This window comes from Corvus brachyrhynchos, unplaced genomic scaffold (assembly GCF_000691975.1).
Source record: "Corvus brachyrhynchos isolate BGI_N302 unplaced genomic scaffold, ASM69197v1 scaffold331, whole genome shotgun sequence".
NCBI classification, from domain to species: domain Eukaryota; kingdom Metazoa; phylum Chordata; class Aves; order Passeriformes; family Corvidae; genus Corvus; species Corvus brachyrhynchos.
In genome coordinates this window covers 4,917,057-4,931,186 of record NW_008237229.1, presented here as the reverse complement: position 1 = coordinate 4,931,186, position 14,130 = coordinate 4,917,057, and the positions used below count along the sequence as shown (strand labels likewise).

General features: G+C 38.8%; 1 protein-coding gene across 1 annotated transcript in view; it reads right to left on the bottom strand.

The window, feature by feature from the left end:
• Positions 1-12,562: 12,562 nt before the first annotated feature.
• The window catches only part of CCDC102B (coiled-coil domain containing 102B), a 157,420-nt gene continuing 155,852 nt past the window's right edge, over positions 12,563-14,130 (bottom strand). The window contains exon 5 of the mRNA XM_017729490.1: positions 12,563-14,130. This exon is cut by the window's right edge and continues 6,535 nt beyond it. The gene's annotated coding sequence lies outside the window, so the exon portion shown is untranslated.

Here is a 14,130-nt window from a genome sequence, read left to right as displayed (position 1 = left end):
CCTGGTCTTTTATACTCCCACAGTCCAAGTGCATGAAAAGTCTGGAGGTCTTTGGCTCCTGCTGTGTCTCTCAGTGTTCAGTCCCCTGGCTGGGCCACAGGTCCCTCTGACCTGTGGTATGCAAAGGGTCAGTGACAGGATTTCTAGTGTGAACATTTGTCCAATGGTATTCTCAGAGGATGCTTAAAATTTACCAGCTTCAGGAATTCCTTTCAAAACTAAGTTCTTTAGAAGTGTTGCTGGAAATATCTATAATGTTAGTGTACTTTCCAGATTTACTTAAGCAATTGTTGTTGGAGATGATAATACTAAAGAAATCTTGTGGTCTAGAGGTTTCTATTGGATACAACAGAAATGGTGACTACATCAGTGGACAAGAAAAGGGTCAAAGATATTCATCTGGGCTTCTATAAAGCCTTTGACGCAGCATCCACAACATCCTTCTCTCTAAATTAGAGAGAAATGGATTTGATGCATGGACTGTTGGTGGATAAGAAAGTGGTTGGATGGCCACACGCAGAGAGTAGTGGTCAGTGGTTCAGAGTCACAATGGACATCAGTGACAAGCGGTGTCCCTCAGGGGTCCATGCGGGACCAGTGTTTTTTAATCTCTTCATTAAAGATATAGACAAAGGAATCAAATGCACCTTCAGCAAATTTGCAGATGACACCACCAAGCTGAGTAGTGCAGTTTACACACTTGAAGGACAGGATGCCATGCAGGGGGACCTAGACAAGCTCAAGAAGTGGGCCAATGGGAATCTCCTGGGGTTTAATAAGACTTGGAGCCCTAAAAGCCAAATGTGTCCTGGGCTGCATCCAAAGCGGCGTGGGCAGCAGGGCCAGGGAGGGGATTCTGCCCCTCTGCTCTGCTCTGGTGTGATCCCACCCGCAGTGCTGCATCCAGCTCTGGGGTCCCCAGCATGGGAAGCTCATTGACCTATCCGAGCAAGTCCAAAGATGGTCAGAGGGAAAAGCTGAGAGAACTGTGTTTGTTCAGACTGGAAAAGAGAAGGCTTTGGGGTGACCTAATTTTGACCTTCCAGTACCTGAAGGGAGCCAACAAGAAAGACAGAGAGAGACTTTTTGCAAGACCATGTATAGACAGGAAAAGGGGAATGGCTTCAAACTGAAAGACAGTAGATTTAGATGAGATATTAGGAAGAAATTCATGATTGTGAGGGGGATGAGTCACTGGAACAGTTTGCCCAGAGGAGCTGTGGATGTCCCATCACTGGAATAGTTCAAGGCCAGGCTGGATGGGGCTCTGAGCAACCTGGTCTAGTGAAAAGTGTCCCAGTCCATGGCAGGAAGGTTAGAACTAGATGGTCCTTAAGGTCCCTTCCAACCCAAACCACTCTATGATTCTATGAAATATTTCTAAAGGACCAATTCCTATGGTGTTTCGTCATTCTTTAGCTACTACTAATCTCATCATGTCCCTAGGAAATCTCAAGAGAATTTTTAGAAACTCAAATAATAACTAAGATTTTTACTAAAGATAGATGATGGAAGATTGGTTGGTATCTCTGTGTTGACATCTTAAGTTCAAAAGGGAAACAAATATTTTAATGTAGTATTTCTAGGAGGCAATATAAAATAGTACAATCTTTGCTCCTTTGTTCTTTGATGGAAAGGACCAAAAAGATAGGGTTTTCTAAAAGAGTGAGACTTCTCAATCAAGGAGATATTTATTGCCTGCTAGGAAAAAAACCAACCAACCAAAAACCAGACACTACAATTTACTGCATTTTTAAAGGCATTAAAATAAAAGTAGCAGAATGTAAACTGTTCCCATTTGTTTATGCCAATAAAAAGCTGAAAATCCTAGGAGAATTACCTGCAGAGTTTCTGTCAATTTTAAGAGACTTTATGAATGCAATATGTCATCATTTCTGTACTGAGACATCTATTTCATGCTGCACAAAGTCAATTGTCATAAATGGGAATCCATATGTGAATTCATACCCTCCTGACACAGAGCAAGGTCTGATTTTTTATCTCCTAACCTCCTGTTGTTCAATGAGTTTTAGAACTGTGGAATTCAGATTGTTCTGCTTACTTGGCCTAACCAAAACTTATTTTATATTTCTATATACTCATAACAGAAATAAGCAAGACTATGACTTAAATAAATGTCATGGTACAGATCTGGAATTACATGTATGAGAAAGGTCAGGTTTATAATTGAAATTTATTTGATCATTTTAATAGTTTCAAAGGGCTGAAACAGTTGTCACAATCAGTATGATTTCTACTTAAGAAACAACAAACTGATGCTTACCAGGGGGAGTAGAATCAACTGGCAAATATTACAAATACTTGCTTTATGCATTCTATAAGGTTCTTCATGAATATACAGACTTAACCTGAATATTTTCTAAAAGAAACCCTCATTATTTTGTTTCTCTCAGGAACTGTCATTTTAACAGTTAAATCTTGCCAGCAGTTTAATTGTATTTAATTCATGAAGCAGATTCAGTAGAACAGAACAATGTCTCCTGCTTTCTGCCTTGAAAACACTATCCCTCTTCATTGGGATATTCAGAAAAGAGGTCATTTACCGGGCAGAGAGGGAAGCATTAAGTTCTGACTCAAGAAACAGGTTTCAAGCATTTCGCATGTTCACGCCAAAAGTAAGTGAGGAATATTGATATTGTCTCCTAAGGTCTTGGGAGTTAAAAGAGAATTATATTGCAAAACCCTAATGTAAATCAGTCTTCATACAGATTACTGTAAAGGAGAAATACTATATTACTTCAGCTGAAGACATGTTCCACAAATGAATGTAGCATGTGAAATACAAATCAATTTTCCATCTCCTCTTAAATCCTGGAAGCTTGAGAGTACTTCAGAAATCAATCTAGGATCAGCTCTTTCTCTCTGGAGAGACTTATTTCCTATCAGGGGAACACTGAACTCTAATAGAAGGTGAAAAGGATATAATACTGTCATTCTCCCTGATTTATGGTTTTATCATTAAATAAAACAGACAACAGTGTAGGATTACTGGCACTTTTATACTGCTCTTTTCAGCATGCTACCAGCAGAGCCTTGGCCAGAGGAATGCTCAGGCAGCCCTGAGGCATTGCCCTAACCCTGACTGGGAGGAAACTAAATACAGATCTGAGGGATAGTGTAGGCCTCTGGCTGCATGTGACGTCATCCCATTGTCCACCAAACCCTGTGCAAGTTGCCCCTGGCCTGTATATTTAGAGAGATGTTACATTTTGATTTACAGCCCCGAGGAAGTGTGTAACTGTGAGCTGCTGTGCAGGCTGTCATAGCTGCATCCTCACCCTGTGACTGCAATAAACAGCCCACAGGCTGTCCAAACCTGCAGAGCACTACGGCTTTAAATGATGGGAATGGCTTCAAATGACAGAGGGCAGGTTTAGATTGGCTCTTAGGACATTCTTTACTGTGAGCCGGTGAGACACTGGAAAAGGTTGCCCAGAGAAGGTGTGGATGGCCCATCACTGGAAGTGTTCAAGACCAGGTTGGATGGGGCTTTGAGAAACATGGTCTAGTGGAAGGTGTCCCTGCCTGTGGCAGGGGGGTTGGAACTAGGTGATCTTTAAGGTCCCTTCCAACCTGAGCCATTCTGTGCTTCTACGATTCTATGACAGCTGTGTTCAGGCTTGTTATGGTGTGTGTCATGGATGCTTAGAAACTTAAGAGGTACTGTACTCAGTAAAGTAGGTAATTTTCAAACATGAAACCTGCCCAAATATTTATAATGCATGTAATTTTAACTTTTAAAGTATATGTACTCTGCACAAGTTTTCGTTCTTATGAGTAATCATCTGGACATCAAAAGTGGACAGTTCTGAGTAATAAACACAACTTCACCATGTAATACAAAATAAATAAATGCACTTACATTTGAAATAAACATAATAATTTTAGGTTATATAAACTTGTGGGGTATGCCCAGCCCCTGCCCTGGAGGGATCTCTGCTGAGATAAGAGATTTCGCAATCGCCCAGCAGGACTCCCTGGAAAGACAACCACTTCTTTGGTCACGGCGAGAAAAAACAGACCCACAATCCTTTAGAAGACGCTATGCAGATCCTTTGTAACCCATTGGCCTTCACCCATTGGCCTGTATCCCTATAAAAGCTAGCCCTCTGCCCCTGGGCAGAGAGGGTTCTCGTCCCTGGCTCTCCCCTTCGCTGGAGGGAACCCACAATAAAGCTACCTTCGTGCGGAAGCAGCCACACGAGCCTCTCGTCTCTCGCTCTGGTCTGGCTTGGCTGGGAGGCTGCCCTGCAGAGCTGAGCTGGAATCACAACCTGATAATCACTAAAGAGCTGACAGCCTCTGCAAGGGCCCTCCTGCCAGCAGCTGAGGGAAGACACCGGGCCTCGGGAAGGCGATTCCTTTCGGGACCATCTCCCTGGACCGGTCACCTCTTCCTGGGTCAGAGCCACTGACCCCACCACTAGCTGTAATATAAACTGAAGGTTTTTGGATTTATGACAGACTTAATTAAGGAAAAGAAAAACCAAGAAGATATTTTTAAAAAATAGCATTGATACATTTACAAAGCTCCCTGTATTCACAGAGTGCTTTGCACCTCATTTTAAAGACACCTGCTGTGATATTTAGGAGACTGAATTATCCTGTATGTAATAGCAGTATTGTTTTCATAATGAAGACAGAGTACTATAAGGAATTTTTTAACACTAGGAGAAACTAAAGCCAAATATTCAGGTTTTTTATATAATTTTATGGATAATTCAATAAAATAAAACAGTACAGAGTTTCGTAAATGCAGAGAGAGACAGAATATAACAAATCAGAGGATTTTGTAATTTATAAGGAATAATTCTCAAAAGAACAAAAATTCCATCTGAGGTTTTTTTTTCCAAGTTATGAGGAATAACAGGAGAAAATAAAGTTCTCTTAGTATTTCTACTGTCAATTTGATACCTTTAGTACTAGCTGTCAAAAATAAAACTTAACTGAAGCTCAAACTGGACCTTGATGGTACCAGACTTACATAGGAGATCATAATTCTGCAATGTTTCATGTACAAGACAACAGTATTTAATGATCACTATTGTCTGGGACTAAGACTGAAAAGATTTTCTGAGTTTGTTCATCATACATAATCAGCTCTTCAATAACATTATTTAGAATTGTATTCTTTTAATGTCAAAAAAGCAGTCCTATAACATAAAAAAAAAGTACAAATATAAAAGGATTTTAGAACACACTCTAAGCACTGACACAAAACAATAATGTTTTTAGAAAAATGCTATGAATAACTACGTATTGAGATTTTCAGGTATTGTAATGCCACAATAAGAGCTAAATTGAGTCCAAAGAAAATTCTAAGAAAAAAAGTCTCTACAATGGTTTTGCATTGGTAATGTATCTAGAATGAAAATACTTCCCTTCTCTTTTCATGAACTTTGAGTAAATCATACAGGGTATTTTAGGACTCAGATTTTGACTGGCACTTGAAGTTCCCATCTGGATTGCTCTTGGGGAAAAAAAAAAAAAATTAACCACCCATATTTTTTTTGAAGTAAGCAATGTTTTCCTTACACTGCAATTCTTTGTGTTTTCTTGGTCGTGTTCCAAAACCTGATAGGCCACAGCTTGCTTTGATATACCAGTTGGATCCAAGTTGTTAAGTTTTACAAGACATAGGCTTGGCAACTCTATTTGCTCTGAATGAAAACATTAAAAAGTGGGCAGGTTTCTTCAGTGATCATTTGCACTTTCTGCAAACGTATTAATAAAGGTAAAATCTGACTAATAAGTTATTATTTCCACAAGGAATAACTTTATGAACTTAAAGTCAACTAAAAACTTATCTACACAGTAAGAGTAAAAAATCTACTGTGTGGCTAGTTTGCTGATATTGATTTGGGCTTGAGATATATTCTCACTCTATTGCACCTCTACTATATGTTATTTATGGTAATGTATACTTTCTGCTTCTCTGAGTCCCATTCTATTCTCCAAATTTCCTCTGGTTTCAAAGATTAAAATAGGATTTTAATGATGTCTTGAGACTACTATTTATATCTTTCTGGAGGAGAACTTACTCCTGTTGTGTCAATCTGTAAGAAAGACATAAAAAACCCCAAGTTGCTAAATAGACAGGGGGGCTTACAGCTAGAAATCAAAGCAGGGCTGGTGATACATGGGAATCTGTTGCAGGAAATGGTAACCTATGTCACCCAGGTATGTGGGGATTGTCCTCCACTGGTACCCCTGTGAGACTTACCTATGAATTTCAGTATTTGGAATGATGAGGCTTCCTTAAAATGGAGCCTCAATAGCTACTAAAAGCATACTGCTCAGAATGAATCAAAAAAGGTCTAGGACTTTAAAATTCATAGTTCTCATAGAAAAAAGAACACAAAAAAAAATTTTCAAAGCACATTATAAACTTTCCATTAGCTTATATCCTATAATATTCTCCAAATATTAAGCACCCTTCTTTTACTATCTCACAGGTTTCACAGGTCCTGTCTGTACAAATAAATGAAACAGGGCCAGGTTTGAGACAGCCCCACAGTTATGGTCCATAATCATACCATGTTTGCAGTCTCTTATGGCAGCTTTCTCAGTCATTGGCATGGTCCTTTACAGCTCTGGCCACTGTCAGGTGGCACTGGGCCCAAACAGAGGTTGGCACAAATAGCACATGAGAAGGGCCATGCCACGCTGGCAGTTTTGATGCTGCCCACTTCTTTGGGGGGAGAAGAGAGCACGGGTATGTGAATGTGAGCTAGGCTATGTCATTTTGATCTCAGAGCCAGTGAAAAGGTCTTAACATCCTATGCACTTAGCCCCAGGGACCAATGAATGATCTCCATCTTTATGGAGAAGAGGTCTGTTGGCTCCTCAAATGCTAATAAAGCCTTTCGTTCAAGTTTCTAATTGATTAATGAAAATAAAACCATCTATGGTTTCATGGATCTTTTGCAGCCAACATAAGAAGTTCCAGCCTCAATGCCATGTTACTTCACTTTTAATACCAGTGTTAGTAGCTACATGCTACAGACCCATAAACTGAAAATAAAATATGACCATCGTTACAATAATGCTATAATGTAAAGATCATTTGGGAAAAGATTGCTTTTCATGGATATTTTTAGAAAGCTGTGGAGATTGGAAAAGATATATGATCAGGCTGCACTTCTCTAACAGGTAAAGTGAATGCATTATTTTAGAGTCCGGAATGAAAAGGAAAATGTTTGAAGTAATAAAAGTCTGAAAATTAATTTAGATTTTGAATAGACCAGTGGCACTTCTGTCAAAAAGGAAGGATATATATTTGTATTAATGGTGCTTTAAAAAGCTATGCTATTATGTAATTTATTCCATTGTGATAAATTCCTGTTTGCCAACTAAGAAAGGAACACTGCCAAAGGGCAGTGTTTCTATCTTCGTTTAAAATGAGGATGATATGAACAATTACCAGATTTGGCAAAAACTGGGAAATTCCATTTAATTAAAATCTTTACGTTTAGAAAACAAGTTCTTTTCTGGGGAGTGGAGGGAACAGAAGGTGTGCTGAGAAAAGGCCATACAGAGAATACAGCTCATGGCCTGGTGCTTATGGCTGTCATCTACTTTGTGGATGGCTGAGGTCCAGCCCCGATTATGTAGGAAACATGCAGAACGTTTCAATGGATGAGCATATGTTGAACAACTCCCAGAGAGCACCAAATGTTTTAGCGGTTGTTCCCACACAGAGATCAATTCTCCTGCTGTTGTCTAAGAAGTAAAATGTCAATTTGCCGTTGGGTAAGATAGGGTTGATGGTGCTTTACAGCTCTGGAATGAAGACACAGAAGACAAAATTATTAATGCAAGTCTTTCCTGTCGTCAGCCCTGTGCTGTTGTTGGAGGGACAGAATTCAGGTCTCTGGTCACTTAAAACCATATTTGAATATTAAGTACTTAAGTATTATGACAACATTTGTTAACAGAGTGACTGTGTTCTGGATTTAGTTAAGTCTGAAACTGTGGGTTATTTCAAAGCCTAGAAACACCATACCATAACATACTAGGTTATTATACAACTTATTAGGTTAAAGTTGAGAAAGACCTCTTCAGCCTCATGAAGTCCCTTCTCCCATTGTGAAAGGCAACAAGCCTCTTCTGTCCCCATGGAATGGAAGGATTTCTTCAGAGTTCCCTCCAAAGCCAGGGAGCGGGGTGGTACAGCACACTATTGCCAGCACTGCTTGACTTGCTCAGCTGCAGGCTGAGCTGGCAGTGGCAGAGCCAGCTGTTTGCTGCATCTGATGATTAATCCTGGTCTGAAATTCAGGGGCATTTCAAACATGTCAGGAAACCTTTTCCATTCACTCTACGAACTCAGGTAAACAATTTACTCTTAATATCCCAAAAGGTGCAGAAGTTCAGAGAGGGTAGATGCAGGATCCTTGTAGTTAATAGGACTATAGTACCACACTCTCCCCTGGCTTGGATATAATTTGCTATTATCATTATTTCTACAAGTTAGATACAATATTTCTTAAACATCTTGGAGAACAGGAATCTTGGAACAGTGTGATCAACGCTTGCATTTCATTATTGTGGCAGGAACACAGTGTTACCGCATGCAGCCTGGTTGATGGATTACTGCAGTCATTCAATCACTTTCTATCTTTCCTAATAAATCAGACTAAGCTCACACATTAGACTCCAGAAGGTCTTGCAGTCCACATTTTCATCCCTATTCTAACACCGTGTAATACATAATACTTAAATTTCAATTGAATTTTTTTTTTTTAATTTAATGAAATCATTACATCACTCACCTTGTAACACACCATGACCCCACAAGAAAGGGCAGACACTTTGTTCTCGTTGTGAAGACAAATCTTTCATAGTCAGTTGATGTTCTTATGGTGTGATGCTGTCATTGCTGCATAGCCTGTATGGTTGCTTTCTCCCCCATCAAGAGTATTTCTGAGTACTCCTCAGCTTTGCATAGCAAGATAAAAGGAGCCAGTTCTTCTAGTCAAATATACCCACATTCTAGTCTATACCCATCCTAGTAGCCCTTGACTGCAACTGTTCAAATTTGAATTCTATTTTCTGAATAATCAGAATTCTATGTAGCTTTATTGTGTGTCCTCCAGTGCTTCTCATTATTGCTTCCTCTACTAACCGCAAAGTACTTCTGAAATCTTCTGGTGGCTTTCTGTATGTTTGAATATCTTTTAAAATTGTGCTGTAGAACATCATAGCTCAGTCTATAGTTGTTTAATACTGTTTTGCTAATGGATGCTGAGCCTAAAGATAAGTATGAGGTAAACAAAAAACTTGTATTTTAAATTAAGTGCTCCTACACACACACAAAAAGACGCTCTCACAAACACACAGAGTGCTGTTCTAAAAGCTGTTTTCTACATTTCGCACTGACGGAATCTTTGCATGAGTAAGAACAGAGCCTGACAGGAGTTTTGTGAAGATAACAGGTATGGATATCTCATTACATTTAAGTTCAGATGCATTCAACTATACCTATGTGGTTCATCAAGCCTCTTGATATCAGTACCTTAAATTATGCTAAATGCATTCAATCTGGGATTGCATGGGACAGGCTGTTTGCTGGAGATGATGCACATTTCAAATATATTTGTAGCTTTAGCAAGCCTTTAATTCTTTCTTCTTCACAAAAAAAAAAAAAAAAAAAAAAAAATTATACTGGCCTGAACTGCTACAGTCCTTTGACCCATGAGTTACCAGATTTTTCCATCTTTAGTACTTGTCTTCCATTTTAGTGTCATGAATTTGGTCAGGTGGCTTTGATGTGCAAGGAAGAAGTTTGCTTTCCTGTATCAATTTCTTATGATCTTTTCTTCTTGCATGGAACAACACTTGCTTTTAAATTCAGTATAAATATATTGCAAGAATAATTTTCAGTGAAAAGTTTAAGACAATAATAGTCCTAAATCTAAACGTTTAGGACAGAGAATATGGAACGTCTATCTTAAGAAAGCAATACGAACATTGAACCACACCCTATGATATTTCCATTCAGCAAAAAATATCTGTCAAATCACTTTCTCCTGATCACATAGCTTTTGTATCATACCTTTTCTAGCTTGAATAAGAAGTGCAGATAGCAGAATAATTACATATTAAAATTCCCCAATTTTTCTGGTTTGATTTTGCTAAATGCACAAAAGCTTTCCTAATGTATGATCATGCTGAACATACATTATACATCCACAAAATCAATACACTGTATTAGTTTGATATGTTTAAACTAATAGCTGAGATGGTTACTGCATCAAGACCTTAATGGGAAACTAACCTTGAGAAGAATCTATCATTTGAAAATATTTTAGGGTCAATATACTTTTGGGCAAATCAAACAAATATACAAATTAAACAGTGCTTCAGAAAATTGTGCTGGAAAAATAAAAATATTTAATAAGAAAAGACTATTTTTGAGCTCTAGCATCTCCTTTTTACTGTCTGAAAATTAGTTAGGAGTAAAAAATAAGTCTTTCCTTGCTTCGTCTCTCTGACAGGGCACCATCTAAGGAAAATGGTTAAATCTTCAGCAGCCAAATATATCTTTTCCTATGGGTGAAATGTTTTATTATGGGAAGTCAAGCCTGAAGAAATGGCAATTAAGGAGGATTTTGAGTTATACTAGGCATTAGTTCTAAAGCAAAATGAAGCAATTTTTTTCCCTTTAGGATCAGCTTCAAGAGGGGGAGATCAGTAACAGTAAAAGCTTTTTTTCACGAAGTAGTGATAGCAGCCTTTAGTCAGCCCTTTTCATGTGACCCTTACCCAATGCTCATGTTTAGAAACCACTTCTTGTAGAGATATAAGAAAATGTAACTGACCTAGCCAGGAGTTGATTTTTTTTCTCTCCCACCCTGAATTGCTGACTTTAAACAAAAAATAAGTTGTTTCTGCATGACTCAGATCAGTTTGTAAAGAAATACCTAGTAATATAATACACACACATAAAATTTTCAAGCTCCTAAGAAAAAAATACATGAAAAACTGAATCTGACTTTTCTATCCCCTCTGTGGACACAAAGGCAAACTGCAGTGCTACGTTTTGAAGGATTAAACTACATCTTGCTGAGAGAGTTGGCAGAACTGAAACATGAAGTTTGTGCTTCCATATATACAAAAAAAATGAACAAATGAAACAATGTAAAGAAAATTCATAAATAAAATATATCTTTATTATTACTTTTGTGCCAGTGTTGTACCTGAGAATCTTTGTATTTTTTTCCCTGAAAAGTCTAGGGTGATCTTCAATTAAAAAAGACTATGAAAGTGAAGTCTCTTTAAGAATGTATTTTCAGTTCTATGAGCAGTATTTTCATAAATAAATAATTACAGAGCAGTCACATATACAGTTTCTGTTTATATTTCTTAATTAAAGATATTTTAAACTAAATTTTAAATATGCTAGACTTCCAATAGCCATCCAGCTTATAAGCTTCCCTCTTCCTCTGAATGCATTAAAAGACTCTATTGAACATACAGATAATGTTTTCTATTTTTCCTCTCATGTAGGCTAGAAAGCAGATTGATGCAAACTGTGAGAATTTTAATTAGTTGAATTAATAAAAATTGAATGTTTACTCCATTATCATTGAAGATCATGGTGATTTTTAGCTCCAAGCTATCTTGAATCTGCCAAGTTATATGTCTAGTCATCATTCTCATCAAAGTCTTGATGATATTCCAAAAGTACTCCTTCACTTTCTCATCCATTTGAACATTTTTTTTAATATGCAATATGCAGAATATGCAAAAAAACCCCCATGTCTGTTAAAAACACAGTTGAGATCCAACTACTGAGATGCCTCTGCCTGAATTAAAGCACAAAGGAGACCATATGCCTAAGTCAATAATATAGATTTTATTTAACAGTAAATGTGACGTAGAGAGATAGAAAGAAATAGAAAAGAGAGGGGAGAGAGAGATCAAGCAGAAGACAGTCAGCAGCCCTGGATTTGGTGACATCCTGTTGATCCTTCTTCACCCTGGGCTGCTTGGTGGTGAGGGTCCCAAAGTTGTTCAAAACTTTTCACTCTTTATACATTTTAGCAAACAAAGGAATAGATGTTCATTGCTTACACTGTTCTCTAATGCTAATTATGCCTCATGCTCAGTCTTTCTGTTCTTTTGAGTCAGTGGTTTCTTGGGTCATTGGGCTGGGAGATGGTTGTAGCAATCTCCCCCTGCCAGAATTACATTTTTCCCAGTCATAGCTGACTTCAGCACAGTTGATGAGCTGGTTTTCCTTGTCGCCCACAAATTCCGCATTCTTTGTGTTCATTTCCAGTGATACATTCTCCCACAATTCACATACAGCTATGTGAACCTTCCCCTAGGTCTGAGGTAACATCTGGAAAATAGTACCACCTTTATCTTATCTACAGTCCATGTTCCAGGTATGCACAGAGGAGTATTTGCAGGGTGTTCAGTGGTCGTTGGTGGTCACAAATGCTATCTGTCCAATAACTTGTGGTGTTCTTTCTTTGACCAGTGATATGAGTATGAGCAGGTGCTTCTTTGCACATATTCTGTGATTCTGTGATTCTATGATGTAACCCTTCTATCAACATATACATGGGAACTCGAGACTCACAAAGATGGCTAGAATTGGGATTCTTTAGCTTGGAAAAGAGGAGGCTCTGGTGTGACCTTATTGTGGCCTTTCAGGACATGAGGGGAATCTAGAAGAAATCTAGAAAGGGATGGTTTGCCTTTGCATGTAGTGATAGAACAGGTGTAATTGGATTAAAACTGAAAGAGATTAGGTTTAGATTGGATATTAAAAAGAAATTCCTTGCTGTGAGGTTGGCAAGGCACTGGAACAGGTTGACCAGAGAAATTTTGGATGCCACATCCTTGGAAGTGTTCAAGGCCCTGGTCTAGCATAAGGCACGGCTGGCAATGTCAGGGGGGTTGGAACCAGATGATTTTTAAGGTGCCTTCCAACCCAAACTGGTCTATGATTCTATGCGCTCATACAAGTAGCTGTATTTTTATTAACATAACAGAAACGCAAGGGATGGTTTTTGAAAACAATTTTACTTTAATAACAGTAAACTAGGTAAAATTTCCTATGGTTATTAATGAAATTGTATTATTCTTGTACTCCTTTTTTGTTGCTAATTTGTGTAATGAATGACAGTATTGGAAACAGCGTATCACCATAGAGAAGTATATCAACTTAGACCTCTTTGGAACAGTTCACTATACTGCTGCATAGCCAGGGTTGTATTGAATAATTCACATAGCCCTGGTACACTGGATTATAAGAGATCACAACAACAGAATAATGCTAGATTAAATCTATTTTTAAAAGACAAAAGGGTAAATTGACTCTAAGTTATGCTCTTTGCACTGTCAAATTACTCCAGAAGGAAATGTTTTACTATTAGAATAAAAACCCTTATATTTGGGCTTTGTGGCAAGGTTTGGTAACAGGGAGGGGGCTATAGAGGTGGCCTCCGTGAGAAGACAACAGAATCTGACCCCATATCAGACAAAGCCAGTTACAGACAGCTCCTAAGAGAGCCTGCCATTGGCCAAAGTTGTGCCCACCAGCTGCTAGCTCCTCTCTGATATCATATTTAAGAACAGATAAAAATGCTGCTCAGCAGCTGTGACAAAGAAGAATGAGAAAAAGTGAAACCAACAGCTCTGGAGACATCAATGTCACAGAAGAAGAAAGGGAGAAGGTGGTCCAGGCACTAGAGCAGAAGTTCCCCTGCAGCCCCCTGGAGAGGACTGTGGTGAGGCAGGCTGTCCTCCTGCAGCCCACGGAGCTCTGTGGTGGAGCAGAGATCTGTGTGCAGTCCGTGGAGGACCGACCCCATGCTCCGACATGTCAGGAGGAAGGTGCAGCATGTGGAGAAACCATTCAGGAGCAGATTTTCTGGTATGAGCTGCAGCTCAGAATCCATGCTGGAATAGTCTGTTTCTGAAGGACCATGCCCCATGGAAAGGAGCCTCATTGGAACAGTTGATGAAGTATAGTATCCTGAGCAAGGGACTGGATGTTGCAGCAGGGGAACAGTGTGAGAAGGAAGGAGTGGCAGGGAGGAGCTGTTATGGGCTGATGTGAATCCCATTCTCCATCTTCCTGTGCCACTTGAG